Below are 19,434 nucleotides of genomic sequence, written 5' to 3'. Positions count from 1 at the left end.
CATTTTAATCGAGATTTTGATACAATATAGAATATTTAATGGTTCATCTAATGGCCTGATTAGATCAAAGTTTAAAAAATGGCACACTCACGCTTCCGGCAATCATGTGACGATATGTACAGTGTGCGCGCGCCAAAACTAAAGCACCGAAGTCTCTGTTGCTTTTGGTTAAGTAAAATCTTAAATGCAAGTTCTTAATTCAATGGGGCGTATACTCTAAATTAGTTGTAACTTTTTTGACAGATAGCCCATTGGAAGTTTTGTCAAAAAGCTACAACTAACTTTAAGTACCCACTTAATTCTGACTATGAATATGCCCCAATATTTTGCTTTTATTTGTGAAGACCAAATCGACGGCTGAGTGGAACATCACCGTATTTCAAAACATTTTTCGAAACTTCCCTTTCTCAGAAATTGTTTCACGAGCGCCTTAAATTAGAACTTGTTTCAAAAATGCCCTATTTCAAAACTTGGTTCAAGAACGTCCTATCTCAGAATGAATTTCAGAAAGCCCTATCTCAGCTGCAAGTGTATTGTGTTTTCGTTCAAATAAGACCTTTTGTAAACTCATTCTAAGATACGGCGTTTGGGAACTAAGTTATAAAATAGGGCGTTTTAGGAAAAAATCCTAAATTAAGGCGTTCTTGAAACAATTTCTGAGAAAGGGCATTTTTTTTTAAATGTTTTGAAACAGGGTGATCTTCCACTCAGCCGTCGATATACTAAACATTTATATATTATATTGAGTATATGTTCTTCCTTAATAAAAGAGACTTAACATCCTAGAACTTATAATTTGACTTTTGTTGAGCTATGTAGATGTTCTGAAAGGAATTTCGGTGCTTTATTTATGTCGCACACTATATATCATAAATTTCACCAACAGACTTCAATATTTACTTTTGGAGAGCTCATTAATAATACAATACAATAATTAATAATAAAGGCATGCTTTCAATAAGCGCCTATAAACCTCCCCTCTTATCCATAAAAACATAAAATAGGTTTATTAAGCTCTTTTAATTGGAAATTTGTATAGAAATGTCATTTTAAAATGCTTTATAAACCTTCAATATTTTATATGAATAATGGGATTAAATAAATATACCCCTTATACATAAAAAATCATGAGGGTTTATAAAGATTTTTAAAATGACATTTCCATACAAATTTCCAATTATAAGAGCTTAATAAATCTATTTTATTTTTTTTTTTTATGAATAAGGGGTATAATTTATAACAAACATAAAATAACATTTCTTTTTATCTAATAATATATTGGGTAATATGAACAAAAGAGTTTGCTAATAGACTTCAATATTTGGACGCTTTAAGAGCTTATTAAATTCATTGAATGTATACTTTCAATAAGGGCCTGTATTAGGCTGAGGCGATTTGGCAATTTATACCGTGCCGTCGAAATTATAGTTCCTCATGTTCGAACGAAACAAAAATTTAAAGTTGTTATAAAAAAAATTAAAAACTTAGAAGGAATCATTCGCAAATCTAAACCTTTTCCATTTTGAATTCAGAAAACGTCAACTGAATTTCAGAATAGGTAATTGGATTTCAGAATAGACAATTGAAATTCAGAATGTGTGAAGTGGATTTCAAAAATAGACAATTCAATTTCGGAAGGCATCAATTACGCAAAGTTGGAAAATAATTTGTAAGTTCAAGGCATTTCATAAATTCATTTAAATGTAAAATGGTTCGAAAGGTATTTTCTGAAATCAACTTGACGATTTCTGAAATCCAATTGACACATTCTGAAATCCAATTACCTATTCTGAAATCAAATTAACATATTCTGAAATCCAGATAACTATTCTCAATCCAGATGACAAATTCTGAAATTCAATTAACTATTCTGAAAGGTGTAGTTGACCGATCAATTATGTACCTATTAATTTGGCAATGAGTGTATGTCGTAGACCAATTTTTTGTTCGTACCAACATAAGGAATCATAATTTCGACGGCGTGGTCTAGCCTGCTTACTTAAATATAATTTATACCAATTTTTCATGAGGACAATATGTGATAACAGGTGGTGCACTGACGTACAGACCAATTTATTCTGTGGTCTGGCTGGATTTGTGTTCCTCGATTTTCTGTAGAAGGATACTCTTTATGTGAAGACACATGTCATCTCCGACAGAACTTGGCAGCTTATTTGGCAGCCAGTCAAAAGTCGATAATGCCTGGGCGTATGGGGATTTCTTACGATCCTCCAAAAACTCCTCTTGCTTTTTTAAAATTCTATTGAAGCGCCCCCACTTCTCATCTGGACTTTGAGATAACGTATACGGTTTCGAACACTTTGTATTCTGTAAATACAAAATGATAGGTCTATTTATATATTTTATTTATTTATTATTTATAGAACGTCATGCTGTTGCGCATTTTGCCAGACATCAACGCAGAATGTGATGCTGGTGCAAATGCGCATTACTGCTGTCGATATTACCATCTGCACCCATACTCACATAGTCGTATTGGGAATCGTTGTCACTAATTTGCATGCTGTTCAAGACCTCTGAGGGATCTAAGGGAGATTGGCTTGATTCCTCACTGAAATTCGATGAAGATGTAAATGTCCTGCAGGAGAGTACATGTACAATGTTAACAAATTTTGAAGTATACACACAGAATTCATGACAATAGATCAAACTTCAAAAACCTTTTTTTTATCAAAACTTGAATTTTTTTATCCGAATTTCAAAAAATTTTTCGAATATGCAGTTTTGTAATGTCCAAGTTAGAAGTTTCCCCGAATTTTCAGAACTTTTTTTGTAGAGAGTGTTGGTTATTTTCTTAAAAAAAATAAAAATATTTCGTTTTTTATTCGATATTCAAAAATTTCATTTCGTTGATATCAAAGTAAAAAAAATTGATTTTTAGAGTTTGAGTATGTTTTTCCATACAAAAAACGCTCAAAAAATTACTAAAAAATTCTGAGTTTTTCATTTTGTTTCTGATGCCAACATAACGAATTTAAAAAAATTTTTTTTTGACTTCGTTGTCGAAAAAAAAATATTTGTTTATTTCGTTGTGCAGCTTTGTTTTCTTCCATACAACTCATGCACAAAAAGTGATTTTTCAATCAAAACATATGGAAAAAATACTCCACTCTCTCGACAAAAAAAAATTCTGAAATTTCGGGGAAACTTATCAGGTACTTTTAACTTGCACATCTATATATATATATAAAAATCAAATTATGTATGTATGTATGTAGGTATAGATCGAGTTGCGTCCTAAACATATCGACCGATCACAACCAAATTTGCACAACCCACTAGAAACCTTCCAAGGATGGTCATAGGCTAAAAATAATATCGTTATATAAAAGGGGCGTGGCGTTTTGACTTCCGTACCAATAACACACTTGCAGTTTTCGGAACACGCAACAAAATGCGTACACGAACCAAATGGAAATTGCAGAAAATTTCCTACTTTGCTTGCAAATACCTGTTTATAACAGACAAAACGCGTCTTTTGACACTCCTCCTTTTTTTTTTTGACGTGGTTTAACAGTTTTGAGCTAAAGTAAATAATTACCAATTAAAATACACAAATATGGTAAATGTTTACTTTAGCTCACAACTGCAAAAACCCGACCAAAAATATTGGGAGAGGTGTCAAAAGACGAGTTTTAATCCCAGGACCACGACTCCGAGAGCGGAAATTCTAATTTTTATTTCTGTCAAAAGTTATTTCCAAAAAACCGAAAAATGGCCCCGTAGCGCTCCGAAACCGGGGGTGGGATCCATAGTTTTCTTGCGCAGAACACCTTTCTGCATTGGCGGCCTTCGGCCGCGCTTATAAAAAATTACGCTGGGTGGGTCCAACACCAGTGTGGAGACCAAAACTATATCCGCGCAACACACCTTTACCCACAGTTTTTCTTGTGGGTACTACAACGCGTATTAGCAGTCGACCCCTCAACTAGACTATTACCCAAATATCTCCGAAACGAAATAAAATTTTGAATTTCCGCCTTCGGATTCGTGATCCTGGGTGCAAAGCGCGTCTTTTTGCTCCTCTCCCGATATTTTTGGACGAGTTTTAGCAGTTGTGAGCTAAAGTAAACAATTACGACAAATATACATACACAAAGTTTTATTAACATACCTTCTTTCCCAAGTGAGCTACTTAAGTGGACCCAGGCCTGATCCACTGCATTTTTGTTGCAATGCAATGGATCAGAAATATCCAATATCCTGGGCCACTCTTTTCTTGAGCGTTTTTTATATGGAATTTTTACTTTTTTGTGATCTGCGTACCACGAAACGCCATAGTCGTAACCATACCCATATCCATAACCATCTCTATTGTGATCGATTAATGGTGACATAACCGTAAACTGCTGACCATTGCCGTCATGAGCTGGGAATGTTTTGTTTATAAAAAGTGATTGTGCAAAGTGATTGCAAGATTTGGTAATTTTTAATCAAAATAAAGTAAAAGAAAACATTTTTAATAGTCTTTTTTATTAATATTGCAACAAATTGGGCGCATATCTACATAGTGAAACAATTAGGTGGTGAATAAAGCCACCTATCTACATGTACCTCAAATGTAAGTTGTTCACATATTAAAAGTTTAACAAATTAATAAGGATTTCTGTATTCTTACAGATTTAATTAAATATAGCACTACATATAGGCGAATATTTATATATATTTGAGTGCAAGGACGTGAATTTAACAGTAAGTATCTTTAAATCAAACACGGAAACTGCTACACAAAACCTTTTGGTGCATAGAACCCGCTGCCGTGGGAAGTGCATTAATACTCTGTCGTTATATTTGGTAGGGTCTGTTAGGGATTGACGGTTGACCATATAATACGAACACCAGCAAAGAGGTTGCATATCCTGAGGTGCTCTTACCATTTGGCCTGTTTGTTATGTTGCAGTGACGAAGAAATTGACAACTTGATCCTCAGCATAATGGCGTTATATGCTAAAAGAAGGAAATTAATACAAAAAAGACGATGGCATGCCCGCCCCATTAATGCTAATAGGACTCAAGCCGGATATCACCAAACAACTTTCTTAAGAATTAAGGATATGGACGAAAGTGAGTTTTTTTGCGCATAAAAGAATGTCCCTACCGGTTTATGACACTTTTTTAAAACTAATGGCTCCATCACTGACCAAATTCAAACAACAAAATGGTGTGGAAGAACGTTTACCCATTACACTTAAGTAAAAAATTTCCAGATATTAACATCGTATATTGTATTAATTAGTATGATTTTTAGGTACTTGGCACATGGTATTCCTTTCAAAAAAATTGTTTGGAGCCACAAAGTTGTAAAGAGTACTGTGAGGATGATTGTGTTGGGGACTTGCGAGGCTATCTGGCAAACGCTTTCCCCAATATATTTAAGTGAACCCACAGAGCAGCAATACAAAGATATAACTACTGACTTCCTAAATGTGAACATGCCAAATTGTGTAGGTGCTATTGATGGAAGGCACGTTGCTATAAAATGCCCTCCGAATTCACGATCACTGTTTTTTCATTATAAAAAGCTTTTCAGCATCGTCTTGTTGGCAGCATGCGATGCTAAATACAAGTTACCGCTGTAAGCGTAGGAGCTTATGGAAGTCAAAGCGATGGAGGCATTTTTCATGCCACAAGGTTTGGGGAATATCTGTTGGAAAATCGACTACCACTTCCACCAGATACTCCTCTTCCATTATCGTCACAACCCTTTCCGCATTTTTTCGTTGGAGATTGTGCATTTCCCTTAAAAACCAACCTAATTAAACCTTATCTGGGAATGAATACGACAAGGACAGCGAGTTTTTAATTACAAACTGTCGCGGGCCCGCCGCGTTATAGAAAACGCATTTGGGATTTTGAAATAGTGCATACGAGTATCGGGAATACCTTACCAACTACTTTATGACCGATGGTGCAGTAGAATTTCAAAATCACATCGAGTAATATATTTCGGGAGGTAAGAACCCAACTTATATACACTTATCTAGAAGTTATTTTACATTTTGACTACCTCCTTATAGATCATTTCGGCGGAAGGCGGATGCACAACAAAACAAAGCAACAACCATTTATGCTGCACAAACACAATGCTGCTACAAAATCATGAGCTTTTCAAATTATTTTAACATAGAATAATATAATTTATTTCATTTTTTTCTTTACACATACAGTAAAGAACGATAACGAAACAATACTTCATATATTTTTAAAACATATATTATGGTTTTTATATAGAAAGTTAGTTCAAATAATTTCAGTAAATAAAAAATTGGTAAAAATGGCAATTCTGCCTCGTGTATATTAAATAGAGCATAATATAATACCACAAAGTTTGTATTTTGCATTCTTATTCTAGTTCTGCCCTTTAGTGTTTACACATACTAATATTTAGTATAAAATGGAAAGTGCAAAATTCAAATTAAATATTTTGCCGGAAAACGAAAAATTGAACTCAACATTTTGAAGGACAACAAAAAAATGTTTTAAATACATATTTTTTGCACTTTCATAAATACGCCAATTTATTTCATATAAATAAATATATTTAACTTTAAAAATCCGTCACGAACTTTGAAACCTTTTGAGCAGAATTTTTAGAAAATCTCTTGTATGCAACTTTGTTTCTTATTCAATTTTGTTATAATAATGTGCAAGTTAGAAAGTGTTAAATTTTCATCCACTAATGCATCAACAAAAATCTATGTTTGAGCTATTACTAACCAATGGGCAACAAAGCTTCATACTCAAAGATTACCTAAAAATCTATTCTGGCATTTGCGTAAACTTTGAAACTTTTATATACATATACCATTTTTTTTATAGATTATGCAATATTTTAAATGAATATCAATAATAACACATACAGCTGTGAACACGACAATAGCAGTGAGAATTATAAACGCTATTTTTTTCTTTTATTTATTTTTGTTAATTTTAGAAATAACTTCAACGAATTGTATAACCAAAAACACATGTAAACTAATTTCGTTCCACACAAAGAGTAAATATTTATATGGAAGAAAATCTAAAACACTCTTTGAAAAAAAATTGGTAAAAATCAATGCGATTTTTGAGAGACTTCAAACATGCACTTTGTTAAACTAAAATTGATTGGACTAATAACTTCATACTAAAAAAAAATTCTGAAAACTCTAAATAAAAGTTTGAAATTTGCATGAAGATTTTTTAACACCTTTCGAATTTTCACATTTTCCCGAAAATGTTTTCGAAATAAATTTACATGTGTTTGGTTATACAAATCATTGAAGTTATTTCTACCATTAAAGAAAATAAATAAAAGGAGAAAATAACTGATAAAATACATCAATAATTTTCACTGCTATTTTAGTGCTCGCAATGTTTTCGAAATAAATTTACATGTGTTTGGTTATACAATTCATTGAAGTTATTTCTACCATTAAAGAAAATAAATAAAAGGAGAAAATAACTGATAAAATACATCAATAATTTTCACTGCTATTTTAGTGCTCGCAACTGTACATCAATATATGTTGTGAGTAAAACTATTTTCACTATTAATATGAGCAGGTGTGTACATATCTACTATTATAAAAATTTTAGTTCTTATGTGTGTTTCTTTGTTACATTATCAAAATTCAATAATCACCATATTTTTTTACTCGAAATAACGTATTATTATATTAGGATAGGTCAACTTTCATGTTACATGCAATACAACATATAATATATTAATAAATAAAGAAATTAATGTATCACAATTCGATTTTCAGTCTACATTTTGTACTTTCTTAGGAATCTCATATATATCTACATACAAAAATAGTAGCAAAAATTATTGGAACATTTTATCGGTTATTTGTTTCTTTTATTTAATTTTATTAATTTTAGAAAAAACTTGAATGTATTGTATATCCAAAACTATGTAAACCAATTTCAAAAACCTTTTCAAACAAATTAGAAAATTCAAGAAGTTTTTGAAAATCTTCATAAAAATTTCAAACTTTTTACTTGGAATTATAAAAAAAGTTTTGAGTATGGAGTTTAGTAGGTTAATAAATTTTAGTCCAACAAAGTGCAATTTTGAAGTGTGTCAAAAATCAATGCGAATTTTGGCAGACTTCAAAATTGCACTTTGTTAGACTAAAATTCATTAACCTACAAAACTCCATACTAAAAAAGTTTCTAAAATATCCAAGTAAAAAGTATGAAATTTTTATGAAGATTTACAAAAACTTCTTGAATTTTCTAATTTGTTTAAAAACGTTTTGAAAGTCGTTTACATAGTTTTGTTGTACATTACAATCAAGTTTTTTCTAAAATTAATAAAATTAAATAAAAGAAACAAATAACCGATAAAATGTTGCAATAATTTTTGCTACTACTTTTGTGAACAAAACTGTACATCCATTTATATATACATTTTGTACTTTCATTAGGAATCTCAACTTAACATCCCGTGGCATATTTGCAGTCGCATTCATATTGACATATTAAATATATGTCATGGGATGTATTCAGATTTCATTACAACTTAAAAGGAAATTAAATAGAAAAATTAGTCAGTTTCTTTATAAACTAAAAGGATAGGTTTTGCTATTGAAAGGCTGGCGTTAAAACGCGTAAAGAGGCAGACATACAAATATGTATAAAAAGTGGATATACAAAAACTTCTTACTTACATATATTTGTATGCCTGCCTTTTTTGGTAATTGTTTACTTTAGCTCCAAACTGATAAAACACGTCCAGAAATGTTGGGAGAGGTGTCGGGTGACGGGTTTTGACCTCGATATCAATAATCCAAAGGCGAAATTTAAACAGTTTATTCCAGGCAATAGATATTTTCAAAAATCGGTTTCAAATTTTCATGTGTCTGTATTTTTGATGATTTTGTTGTACACACACACACAATTATGCAGAAATAATTTAGATCGCGTACCCGGCGTAAATAATTACTCATTTCTTGTCTGCTTTGTAGTGCCAGCCTTTTAGTTTAAAATTAAAATTATAAAAATGGCAATCACCCTACTGGTTGTCATACAAGTATTCCACAGTCTCTGTTTCGTCGTTCTCCTCAATCTGAGCTTGCATGACAATCTCAGTGCACCGTTGCATCACCACCGCCTGATTTTTCTTCTTCAAACTCGATATGACGGAGCACATCATGGAGCCAAATGCACTTATATCGGAACTGTAATTCTCGCGGCGAGCTCTAGGCGCACATACATCCCTAAAAGTTTGGACGGTCTCCATTATGGCAGCGTCCAATTCATCACGCAAAACTACCGTTCGTTTTCGTCCGCGAGATGTTGATGGCTCAGACTGCGGTTGTGGCATCGGAGACGACTGAGATAAAGCAGGTGACAGCTGCGCTGGAGGAATAGGAGGGGACTGTGTGTTTATAGATAGCAGATCAGGTAAAGTGGGAGTTGCAGGGCGTGACTCGCAAACGGTGGGTGTACTTATGCCACATTCAACACTTCTGTTTATGTTTTGAGAGCTCTGCCGCATTCTGTTGTACTAGAAAATGTGTTCATAATCAAACATGTTAAGTAATTCCATTATACTTACGGTCGGGGTATAATGTGGGCTCTTAAGAACTGAAGACTCTCTAAGAAAACCCACTGCCTTCCATCAGACGCGCCACTTCCTGAAGTGTTATTACTGCTTCTTATCTGTTTGCTAAAACGCTCTCGTAAATTCCCCCATCGCCTTACCGCTACTGCAACTATTGGGAATAATCATACCCTATGTGCGCACATATTATAAGATTATTCATTATTACTTACCATCCACACCTAAATTCTCTGCTATGTCCTTCCAAGCGGCAATTTTTTATTTGCGTCTTTTAAAATCACGGTTTGCCTTGTCATAAAAGCATGGGAAATCGCGTACAAATTCAATTAATTTGCAGTCATCCATTATGATCTGCATAAAAAATAAACGAAATTAATTTGTCTTTCAAATAAACGGAACAATAGAATTTTTAATTACCAAAACAAAAAAATTGGCAAACAAAAAAACTATATACACATACACAAAATGGCAAAGAAATAGGCGAATGAACAACCAGCTGTTTGTGGATATGGCCGAAAACCAAAATTCAATTGGTTGGCTATGGTATGGTTATGGCGTTATCGTTATGGTATGGCACCATTAATCGATTATATCGATTTCCATAAGGTAGGTTCTATCTGTTTTATCTGGTTATGGTTTTATGGTTATAAGTCACGATTAATCGGGCCTTTAGTTTGATTCACAATTGCCGTCTTCCAGTGAGTTTTACAGTTCCGGCTGACGCTCAATTCTCACGGGAATGCTCTGGATCATTGAGAGACTTGAGAAGCAGATGTCGTGAAATTTTCGCACACGTGAAATGTGATTGGCAGATGTCGCCGCTGTTTTTCATTTAACTCATACGGCGAAAGGCTAAGCAGCGACATCTAGTTTTCAAAAAGTAGGTTTATTAAAGGCACCGTTTCCAAACTAAGAATAAGTAATTAACAAATTATCTGGCTCATAAATTGAACCAGACTTCTATCTGGATTTATCTGGCTCAAATCGTTGTTGTTGCATTCACATGCAAAATTATTTATCTGGCTCAGGATTTTGCCACCGGATGAGGGCTAATGATACGCTCAACGAACGATACCTGCTTGGACGATTTGGCGTGCTCATGGTATTCTGAATCTTATATCTATACGACACTACTTTATTTTCGTGTATTTTTTTTTTGTATTTTATCTTTAGTTTTTTGTCGCACTCCCTCCTAATACGGCTTTAGTACTGGTGTAAGTGTGTAAACTATATTTCAAAAAACTAACGAAATACAAGAAAAATACAAGCTAGTTCAATAAAAACAAACGAGCCAATTTGTATTTCGATAGGTTTTCTTGACATTCGCCCGTTTTTTTTTTATATTTTTCTGACAAATGAAAATTTTGATTTAGTTTGAAAACTTGGTGCATAAAAACAAAATTAAAATCAACTTTCTTGCGAAAAAAATTGAAACATTAGAGACCGAAATAATTTTCGCGTGTTATTTGCATTGTTATTATTGTTAAAAATGTTAATGTAAAAATAAAATGTAAAACATAAAACAAACAAACAAAAACATGTCAAACTCACAATTTTGTGGGAATAGTGTTCTCGCTTTTTCATGATAGAAATTGTTTTTGTATTTTGAAGTTTCGATAAAGTTTCGTCGTTTTTTTTAGCTTGGAATCCATGCAAAAATAAGGTAGTGTCATATATGCTTCGTCAACTACACGATATCAAGTGTCAAACTTGCAACTCTGTGCACATATGTTTTGGTTTTGCGCACGTCCATAAAGTTTACAAAATAAGTGAAATAAAAATAAAGTTGTTAGTGAAATAAATATAGTGATATAAATATAATAAAAATGTATCAAGCTATTGCTCTATTAGTGTTCCAAGCAAAAGAATTAAAAATCCAAAGTCGGATATTGAGAGACAGCTCGAACGTTCTTCACTTACCGGACGCCGAGTAAAATAACAAATTGCGCCTTTGTTGACATTGTTTACAAAATAATTTTATTTGTAGATTTGTTCAAAATTTTCGCGGTAACAAAGAAATATTTCAACATATCTTTGACGAATTACAAATATATTTCAAAGATACATTTCATAGCACGCATTTATCACTCCAACTAAAATTATCCACGTTCCTGCGTTTTCTGGCAACAGGCAATTATCAGAAATGAGTTGGAAATGAAAGCATTTCACCCATGGCCCAGCCTACGGTATAGAAAGTCATTGATGAATGGTTATCCATTTTTGCGAATCATTTCAGCCAAAAGTGGTAAATTTTGAGAGGAGTGAGGAAGAAGAACGTGCAGTAAAAGAGCACTTCATTACCAAATTCGGCATACCGGGTGTTGTTGACTGCGTGGATGGCAATCGCGTGCGGATCAAGTCACCTCCTGCAGATATGAATCACCTATATTACAACCGTAAGGCTTTTATAGCTTAAATGTGCTGGTTGTAAGTATGTATACTAATAGACTACGTTCACTATGGTGACAGCTTTTTTTTTTGTTTCCTTCTATAGATATGTGACCACAATATGGTCATAATGTTTGTAGATTCAAGGCATCCAGGGGCAAACCACGACTCATTAATATGGAAGCATAGTGAAGCAGAACGGCATATGAGAACACAATATCAAAATGGAAAAAGTAATTTTTGGCTACTAGGTAATTATAGTTTTTAATTTCTCTATGATTCAGCAAAAAACAAACAAAAATTTTTTGACAGGCGATTCCGGATATCCTCTGCAACCTTATTTAATGACGCCATTTAGGACCCCTTCAGAAGCGGTTCAAACTCGATACAATGAGGTACATTGTGAAGCTCGAAACCTTATCGAACGCTGCTTTGGATTTACAGTTACAGTTGCGAACACAAAAATACCAGTGCCAATTTTTATCAAATTTGGAATTCTGGAAAGGCCGAACCATTGTTTCTAGGTCCCGAATTAGTTCCTCGACCTATGAGTAACAAAAGCATAAATATAAGCAGCAACAAAAAGAGTATCAACACTAAAAGCGGGACCTAGAAACAATAAAGTTTAGAACAATTAAATTTAGGACTCACGTACAAACTCTGTAGTCATCTTTGCTACTATAGCCAAAGAGGATAAATATAATAAGAGACGTCGTAATTTTATTCGTTAGGGTACTCGCAGGTTTTTTTGGCGAGATGTGCATAAATGTCTTCTATACATTTCGTGGGATATTTATGTTTATTTTTCCAACTTTATTTAATTAATTAATTAATTCTCTTTCCAAAAATAACATTTGTTTAAGGTGCGTACACGGCATGGATAAATGCGAGACAATTAAAAATGTCCCTCACAGAAAACACTAGACGTAAATTTTTTTGATTTCCAGCGAGTTACTCGCCACTCGCAGCAGAGTGGTGGCTCTTACTTATTTATTATTTATAGCTTCTAATGCCTCAGACTGTCGAAAGAAAATAGCAACTAGCTGCTCTAACGACTTGGAAATGGAACTTGCAGCATCTGCTTGTAGCATAACTGCTTCAGCTAAATTTTCCATTGCCTTGGCCTGTGCCTCACCAACGTCAACTAGTGCTTCGGTTGCACTGGCTTGAATTTTCGCCGAATCGGCAATACGGTGTTGGAAGGTTTGAGTCCGAGTGGTTCTGCGCTGAGTTCTTGGCGTGATGTTCATAAATGTCTTTATACCTTTTTTTGGGGTTTTTGTGTTTATTTTTCCGACTGCATTTAATTAATTAATTAATTCCCTTTCCAAAAATCACATTTACATAAGGTTCCTAAACGACATGGATTAATGCGAGACAATTGAAAATGTCCCTCATGTAAAACATAAGGCATACATTTTTTTAATTGCCAGCGAGTTACTCACCACTCGTAGGAGACTAGTGGCTCTTATTATAATCATCCTCTTTGGCCTAATGTTTTCCATGAGGGACATTTTCAATTGTCTCGCATTTATTCATGTCGTGTAGGCACCTTATGCAAATGTGATTTTTGGAAAGGGAATTAATTAATTAAATACAGTCGGAAGATTAAACACAAATATTCCACGAAAAGGTATAAATACAGTTATGCACATCTCGTCAAAAAAAAACTTGCGATTACCCTAACCAAAAACATTATGCAAAGTAACGAGTGACGTCTGTTATTATCATAGGTGGGCATGAGCTTAGCACCTGCTAAGCGGCCATATACGTATAAGACGAGCGAAAGAAAAATTGCTACTTCGTCAATATCAACGACCAAAAACATTTAGTTCGATTTCGACGTCCGTACAATAATGAAGGTCGCACGCAATATTACCACACAGGACAGTCGAAAAATACGTACATATGAATGAAAATTTTCCACCAATATTGTCCACGAAAAACTGTTGTTTTTTGCATATTTCAGGAATAAAATTTGGTGGTTTTACTATTTTTTTTCACATTAACCAGTAGGTGAATACCGATGGAATTTTTCTGCTCATCACAGTTTAAGTTTTTTATTTTTATTCGATGCCAAAAGTAATATATATATATATATATATAGTGCGAGCACTGGTCCTGTGTATCCGCTTTTGCATTGACGTTAGGTAGCACTGATATATTGAAAAAAACCAGTTTCTCTAATCTTTTTTTTACCCTGTACACAGGGTATTATAACTTTGATTGGATAACGGTTTGTTGTACAGGTATAAAGGAATTGAGATAGGTATAGACTTCCATATATCAAAATCATCAGTATCGAAAAAAATTTGATTGTGCCATGTCCGTCCGTCCGCCTGTCCGTTAACACGATAACTTGAGTAAATATTGAGATATCTTCACCAAATTTGGTACACGAGCTTATCTGGACCCAGAATAGATGGGTGTTGGAAATGAGAGAAATCGGATGATAACCACGCCCACTTTTTACATATATAACATTTTGGAAAACACAAAAACACTGATTATTTAGTAAACACACCTAGAATGTCGAAATTTGACGTCTTGAGACTTGATAAAAATTTGAAAAAAAAAAAAATTTAAATGGGCGTGGCACCGCCAACTTGGGATAAAATCAATTTTACAAATATTATTAATCATAAATCAAAAATCGATAAACCTATCGTAACCAAATTCGGCAGAGAAGTTGCCTTTACTATAAGGAATTCTTTGAAGAAAAATTTACGAAATCGGTTAAGAACCACGCCCACTTTTATATAAAAGATTTTTAAGAGGGTCATGGACGAATAAAATAAGCTATATCTTTGCAAAACAGAGCTTTATACCAGAGCTTTTTTCATTTTCCAAATGGATGTTTTTAATAAAAGCCATAGGTGAAAACACTGATACACAAGAGTTTACGCTCCTGTGGAGTAAAATGAAATTTCGACTTAAGCTTTCTTGCAAATGTAACTTAAAATTTTTCCGCAAATTAAGCATTGTAGCGTATTGGCGCTATTTAAAAAAAAAAAAAACAACTGTACTTTCTATGCAACCTGTAACATTTTGTATTCATAAGTATGTACATACATCCGTATTGTACGACCAAGCACTGTACCAAGAGTGCGTGTGATACGTGCTTATAGTACAAGCGCTGAAATCAAACTAAATAAATATTAGATTTTGCATTCGTGCTCGCCACATATTCGTGTATACTAACACATTCTCAATTTGTTAATCGTGTATATGTAGTGGTGCCCACCGCTGGTTATTATATTTCTCGTCTTTGTTAAAAGCGAAGTCATTGGTGCCGTTTGTCGTATCTCTGTAGTCGTATCCCTAACGTAATCAGCTGTTTATCGTTACGACGGTAAACCAAAAACCAATTGGTTGGCTCGACACGGTTACGACTTTAGCGGCACCAATAATCGATTGCATTGATTCCAATAAGGTTGGTCGAATCAGCTGTTATAAGGTTGCCGATACGGTTACCGATAAAGCACCAATATCTGCAGCTTAAAACACATGACATGTAGCGACAGCGGCTCCACACTTTTTCGCCTTTTTGTTCAAAATTGCCGTCAAGTAGAGCGCTGCTGCTTGATATTAGCCGTGTTTTATTTTACGCGCGTATACGTTTACGTTTGCGCGTAAAAGAAACTCTTATCATCGCTTAGATAATAGTTACGTTCCTAAGACGCGTGAGCCAGATACGGATAGAAATTTAACATGCAAATGCAAGAACAACGTTGTGATCCTGATATTTATCTGGTTCAATTTCTGATCCATATAGCAGTTCTGTTCGTTTCGTTTTCTTTAGTGGATTTTTTGACTGCTAACCACTTTTGGGTTGGTAGCACTCATGGCTCAACTATATGGTTGCCTCATCTCTACGGCAACAACATACCTTTGTTCAGATTGTCAAAATCAGCGTGTTGGTGTTAGAAGAATGGAATGGAATGGAAACATAAAACTTGGCAGCTTTTGTGTGTACTACACAGAAAATGTGTTGTTGGTTTTATTTTGAGTTTGCCATCTCTTTCTGACAATCCTTAATCCAGTGAAATGAAAAAAAAAATCAGCTGATGAGATGAGCCAACCATGCAGTTGAGCCATAGTAGCACTGAAAAAAATAGGTGTACATATGTGTATACATAAAAGATTTCGCCATATTTAAAAGCAAAAACACGGAAAGAGTAACCAACTTGAAGAAAATGTAAGGAAAATAAATAGTTTGTTTACGTGCGAAACTATTTAAATGTTAATAATTCTATCAGTATCTTCAATTTTTGTGTGCGTTTATTCTTCTTATTTTCAACAAAACATGTTTTATATTAGTGCTACCAGCTCTCATTAAGTTGATCCAGATCCTTCCAATTAGACTTGATCGTGAGCCAGAGCCCGATAACTCAATGAAACGCTCCTAATGCATAAGGTGCCTACACGGCATGGATAAATGCGAGACAATTAAAACTGTCCCTCACAGAAAACATTAGACGTAAATTTTTTTTGATTTCCAGCGAGTTACTCGCCACTCGCAGCAGACTGGTGGCTCTTATTTATTTATCCTCTTTGCTATAGCTTCTAATGCCTCAGACTGTCGAAAGAAAATAGCAACTAGCTGCTCTAATGACTTGGCAATGGAACTTGCAGCATCTGCTTGTAGCATAACTGCTTCAGCTAAATTTTCCATTGCCTTGGCCTGTACCTCACCAACGTCAACTAGTGCTTCGGTTGCATCGGCTTGAATTTTCGCCGAATCGGCAATGCGGTGTTGGAAGGTTTGAGTCCGAGTGGTTCTGCGCTGCGTTCTGCTCGGTGTCCAGGCAGTGGTCGTGCTGGTATTAACTTCCTCTATGGAATTTGGCGAAGCACAAGCATATGGTGGCGTCGGGGACACTGGACGTGCTACAGCACTCACTGCTGCGAATTCAACTAGCTCTCCATCTGTGGAAGACGTTGCCCTCGGTGAACTTGACACACCAATTATCATTCCGCTTGGCGCTGCTTTTCGTCATTAGCAGCATTCTGTCTATAGCCTCGTCCACTTCTTTGAGTGGAGACAGCTGAAATGGTCCGCCACATCTAGCACTCATATTTGCCGCGTCTTCTGCAATTTTTTCTTTGGTGCGGTATTTGAGGTCGGCAAAAATCTATAAAATAACATAAAATAATATTTGGATATACATATGTATACATATAATACCTTTCTCCATTCACTCGCTCTTCTTTGAGGTGGACCGTGGGCATTTACTTTTTCCGCAATTTTGGTCAATTGCTCATCAAATGAAGTTTTATTTCCGCCATATACCGGTGCTCCTCTGGCCAGATCCACATTTGCTTCCAGCTCATGAACAAGCACGAGGAATTGGGCGCTTGTGGTCTTTTTTGGATCTTCTAATATAAAATACAAGTTTTTTTATACAATAATAACTAATTAATTATTAATACCCACTTTTTTTGTTCGTTCCGCTCATTTTCAACCAAAACGATAGGTTTGTTGTTTGTTTTTTTTTTTGTTTTTGACACTTTGTTTTCGTATTGGTAGCACCTTTTCGTGATACAGAATACCCATCGAGCACTTTCGTTACGAAACAGTCAGCTGTTGACGTTTTGTCTATGGCATTGCCATTCATAATACGAACACACGAACGATGATCGTTTTGGAGACGATATCATCAAACAGAATGAGGCAGTAAGACCAAAGGGGATAAAAATAATAAGAGCCACCAGTCTGCTACGAGTGGCGAGTAACTCGCTGGAAATTAAAAAAGACTAGTGGCTATTATTATATTTATCCTCTTTGGCCCAATGTTTTCCATGAGGGACATTTTCAATTGTCTCGCATTTATCCATGTCGTGTAGGCACCTTATGCAAATGTGATTTTTGGAAAGGGAATTAATTAATTAATTAAATACAGTCGGAAAATTAAACACAAATACCCCACGAAAAGGTATAAAGACAGTAATGTACATCTCGCAAAAAAAAAACTTCCGATTACCCTAACCAAAAACATTATGCAAAGTAACGAGTGACGTCTGTTATTATCATAGGTGGGCATGAGCTTAGCACCTGCTAAGCGGCCATATGCGTATACGACGAGCGAAAGAAAAATTGCTACTTCGTCAATATCAACGACCATACACATTTAGTTTGATTTCGACGTCCGTACAATAATGAAGTGTCGCACGCACTATTACCACACAGGACAGTCGAAAAATGCGTACATATGAATGAAAAATTTCCACCAATATTGTCCACGAAAAACTGTTGTTTTTTGCATATTTCAGGAGTAAAATTTGGTAGTTTTACTATTTTTTTTTTTTCACATTAACCAGTAGGTGAATATCGATGGAATTTTTCTGCCCATCGCAGTTTAAGTTTTTTATTTTCATTCGATGACAAAAGTAATACATATACATAGTGCGAGCACTGGTCCTGTGTATCCCCTTTTGCATTGACGTTAGGTGGCACTTATATATTGAAAAAACCAGTTTCTCTAATCTTTTTTTTACCCAGATGTACCTGTACACAGGGTATTTTAACTTTGATTGGAAACGGTTTGTTGTACAGGTATAAAGGAATCGAGATAGGTATAGACTTCCATATATCAAAATCATCAGTACCGAAAAAAATTTGATTGAGCTATGTCCGTCCGTCCGTCTGCCGTTAACACGATAACTTGAGTAAATATTGAGATATCTTCACCAAATTTGGTACACGAGCTTATCTGGACCCAGAATAGATGGGTGTTGGAAATGAGAGAAATCGGATGATAACCACGCCCACTTTTTACATATATAACATTTTGGAAAACACAAAAACACTGATTATTTAGTAAATACACCTAGAATGTCGAAATTTGACGTCTTGAGACTTGATAAAAATTTGTAAAAAAATATTTAAATGGGCGTGGCACCGCCCACTTGGGATAAAATCAATTTTACAAATATTATTAATCATAAACCAAAAATAGTCAAACCTATCGTAACCAAATTCGGCAGAGAAGTTGCCTTTACTATAAGGAATGCTTTAAAGAAAAATTTACGAAATCGGTTCAGGACCACGCCAACTTTTATATAAAAGATTTTTAAGGGGGTCGTGGACGAATAAAATAAGCTATATCTTTGCAAAACTGAGCTTTATATGAATGGTTTTTCATTTTCCAAGTGGATGTTTTTAATAAAAGCCATAGGTGAAAAGATTGATACACAAGAGTTTACGCTCCTGTGGAGTTAAATGAAATGTCGACTTAAGCTTTCTTGCAAATGTAACTTAAAATGTTTCCGCAAATTAAGCATTGTAGCTTATTGGCGCTATTTAAAAAAAAAAAAAAAAACAAATCTACTTTCCATGCAACCTGTAATATTTTGCGTTCATAAGTATGTACATACATCCGTATTTTACGACCAAGCACTGTACCAAGAGTGCGTGTGATACGTGCTTACAGTACAAGCGCTGAAATCAAACTAAATAAATATTATAGCGT

General features: G+C 34.5%; 3 long non-coding RNA genes across 4 annotated transcripts; 1 reads left to right on the top strand and 2 right to left on the bottom strand.

Moving 5' to 3' along the window:
• Nucleotides 1-1,172: 1,172 nt before the first annotated feature.
• Nucleotides 1,173-4,389, bottom strand: LOC137249925 (uncharacterized). The gene is made up of 3 exons (XR_010952621.1): nt 4,136-4,389; nt 2,488-2,599; nt 1,173-2,328 (listed from the first exon to the last, which is right to left on the bottom strand). It is a non-coding gene; the product is annotated as an uncharacterized lncRNA (long non-coding RNA).
• LOC137249924 (uncharacterized) lies at nt 4,375-7,734 on the top strand. 2 transcript variants are annotated; one of them, XR_010952619.1, is made up of 5 exons: nt 4,375-4,582; nt 4,642-4,713; nt 4,820-5,213; nt 5,270-5,974; nt 6,039-7,734. It is a non-coding gene; the product is annotated as an uncharacterized lncRNA (long non-coding RNA). The 2 variants fall into 2 exon arrangements; XR_010952620.1 differs by having other exon boundaries at nt 4,770-5,213.
• A 545-nt stretch (nt 7,735-8,279) lies between these two features.
• On the bottom strand, nt 8,280-10,079 carry LOC137247982 (uncharacterized). The gene is made up of 4 exons (XR_010951974.1): nt 9,992-10,079; nt 9,787-9,925; nt 9,569-9,725; nt 8,280-9,509 (listed from the first exon to the last, which is right to left on the bottom strand). It is a non-coding gene; the product is annotated as an uncharacterized lncRNA (long non-coding RNA).
• Nucleotides 10,080-19,434: the final 9,355 nt, after the last annotated feature.

This window comes from Eurosta solidaginis, chromosome 4 (assembly GCF_040869045.1).
Source record: "Eurosta solidaginis isolate ZX-2024a chromosome 4, ASM4086904v1, whole genome shotgun sequence".
Lineage (NCBI taxonomy): Eukaryota > Metazoa > Arthropoda > Insecta > Diptera > Tephritidae > Eurosta > Eurosta solidaginis.
Note: the sequence above shows the minus strand (reverse complement) of the source record. Positions and strands in the feature narration are given on the sequence as shown.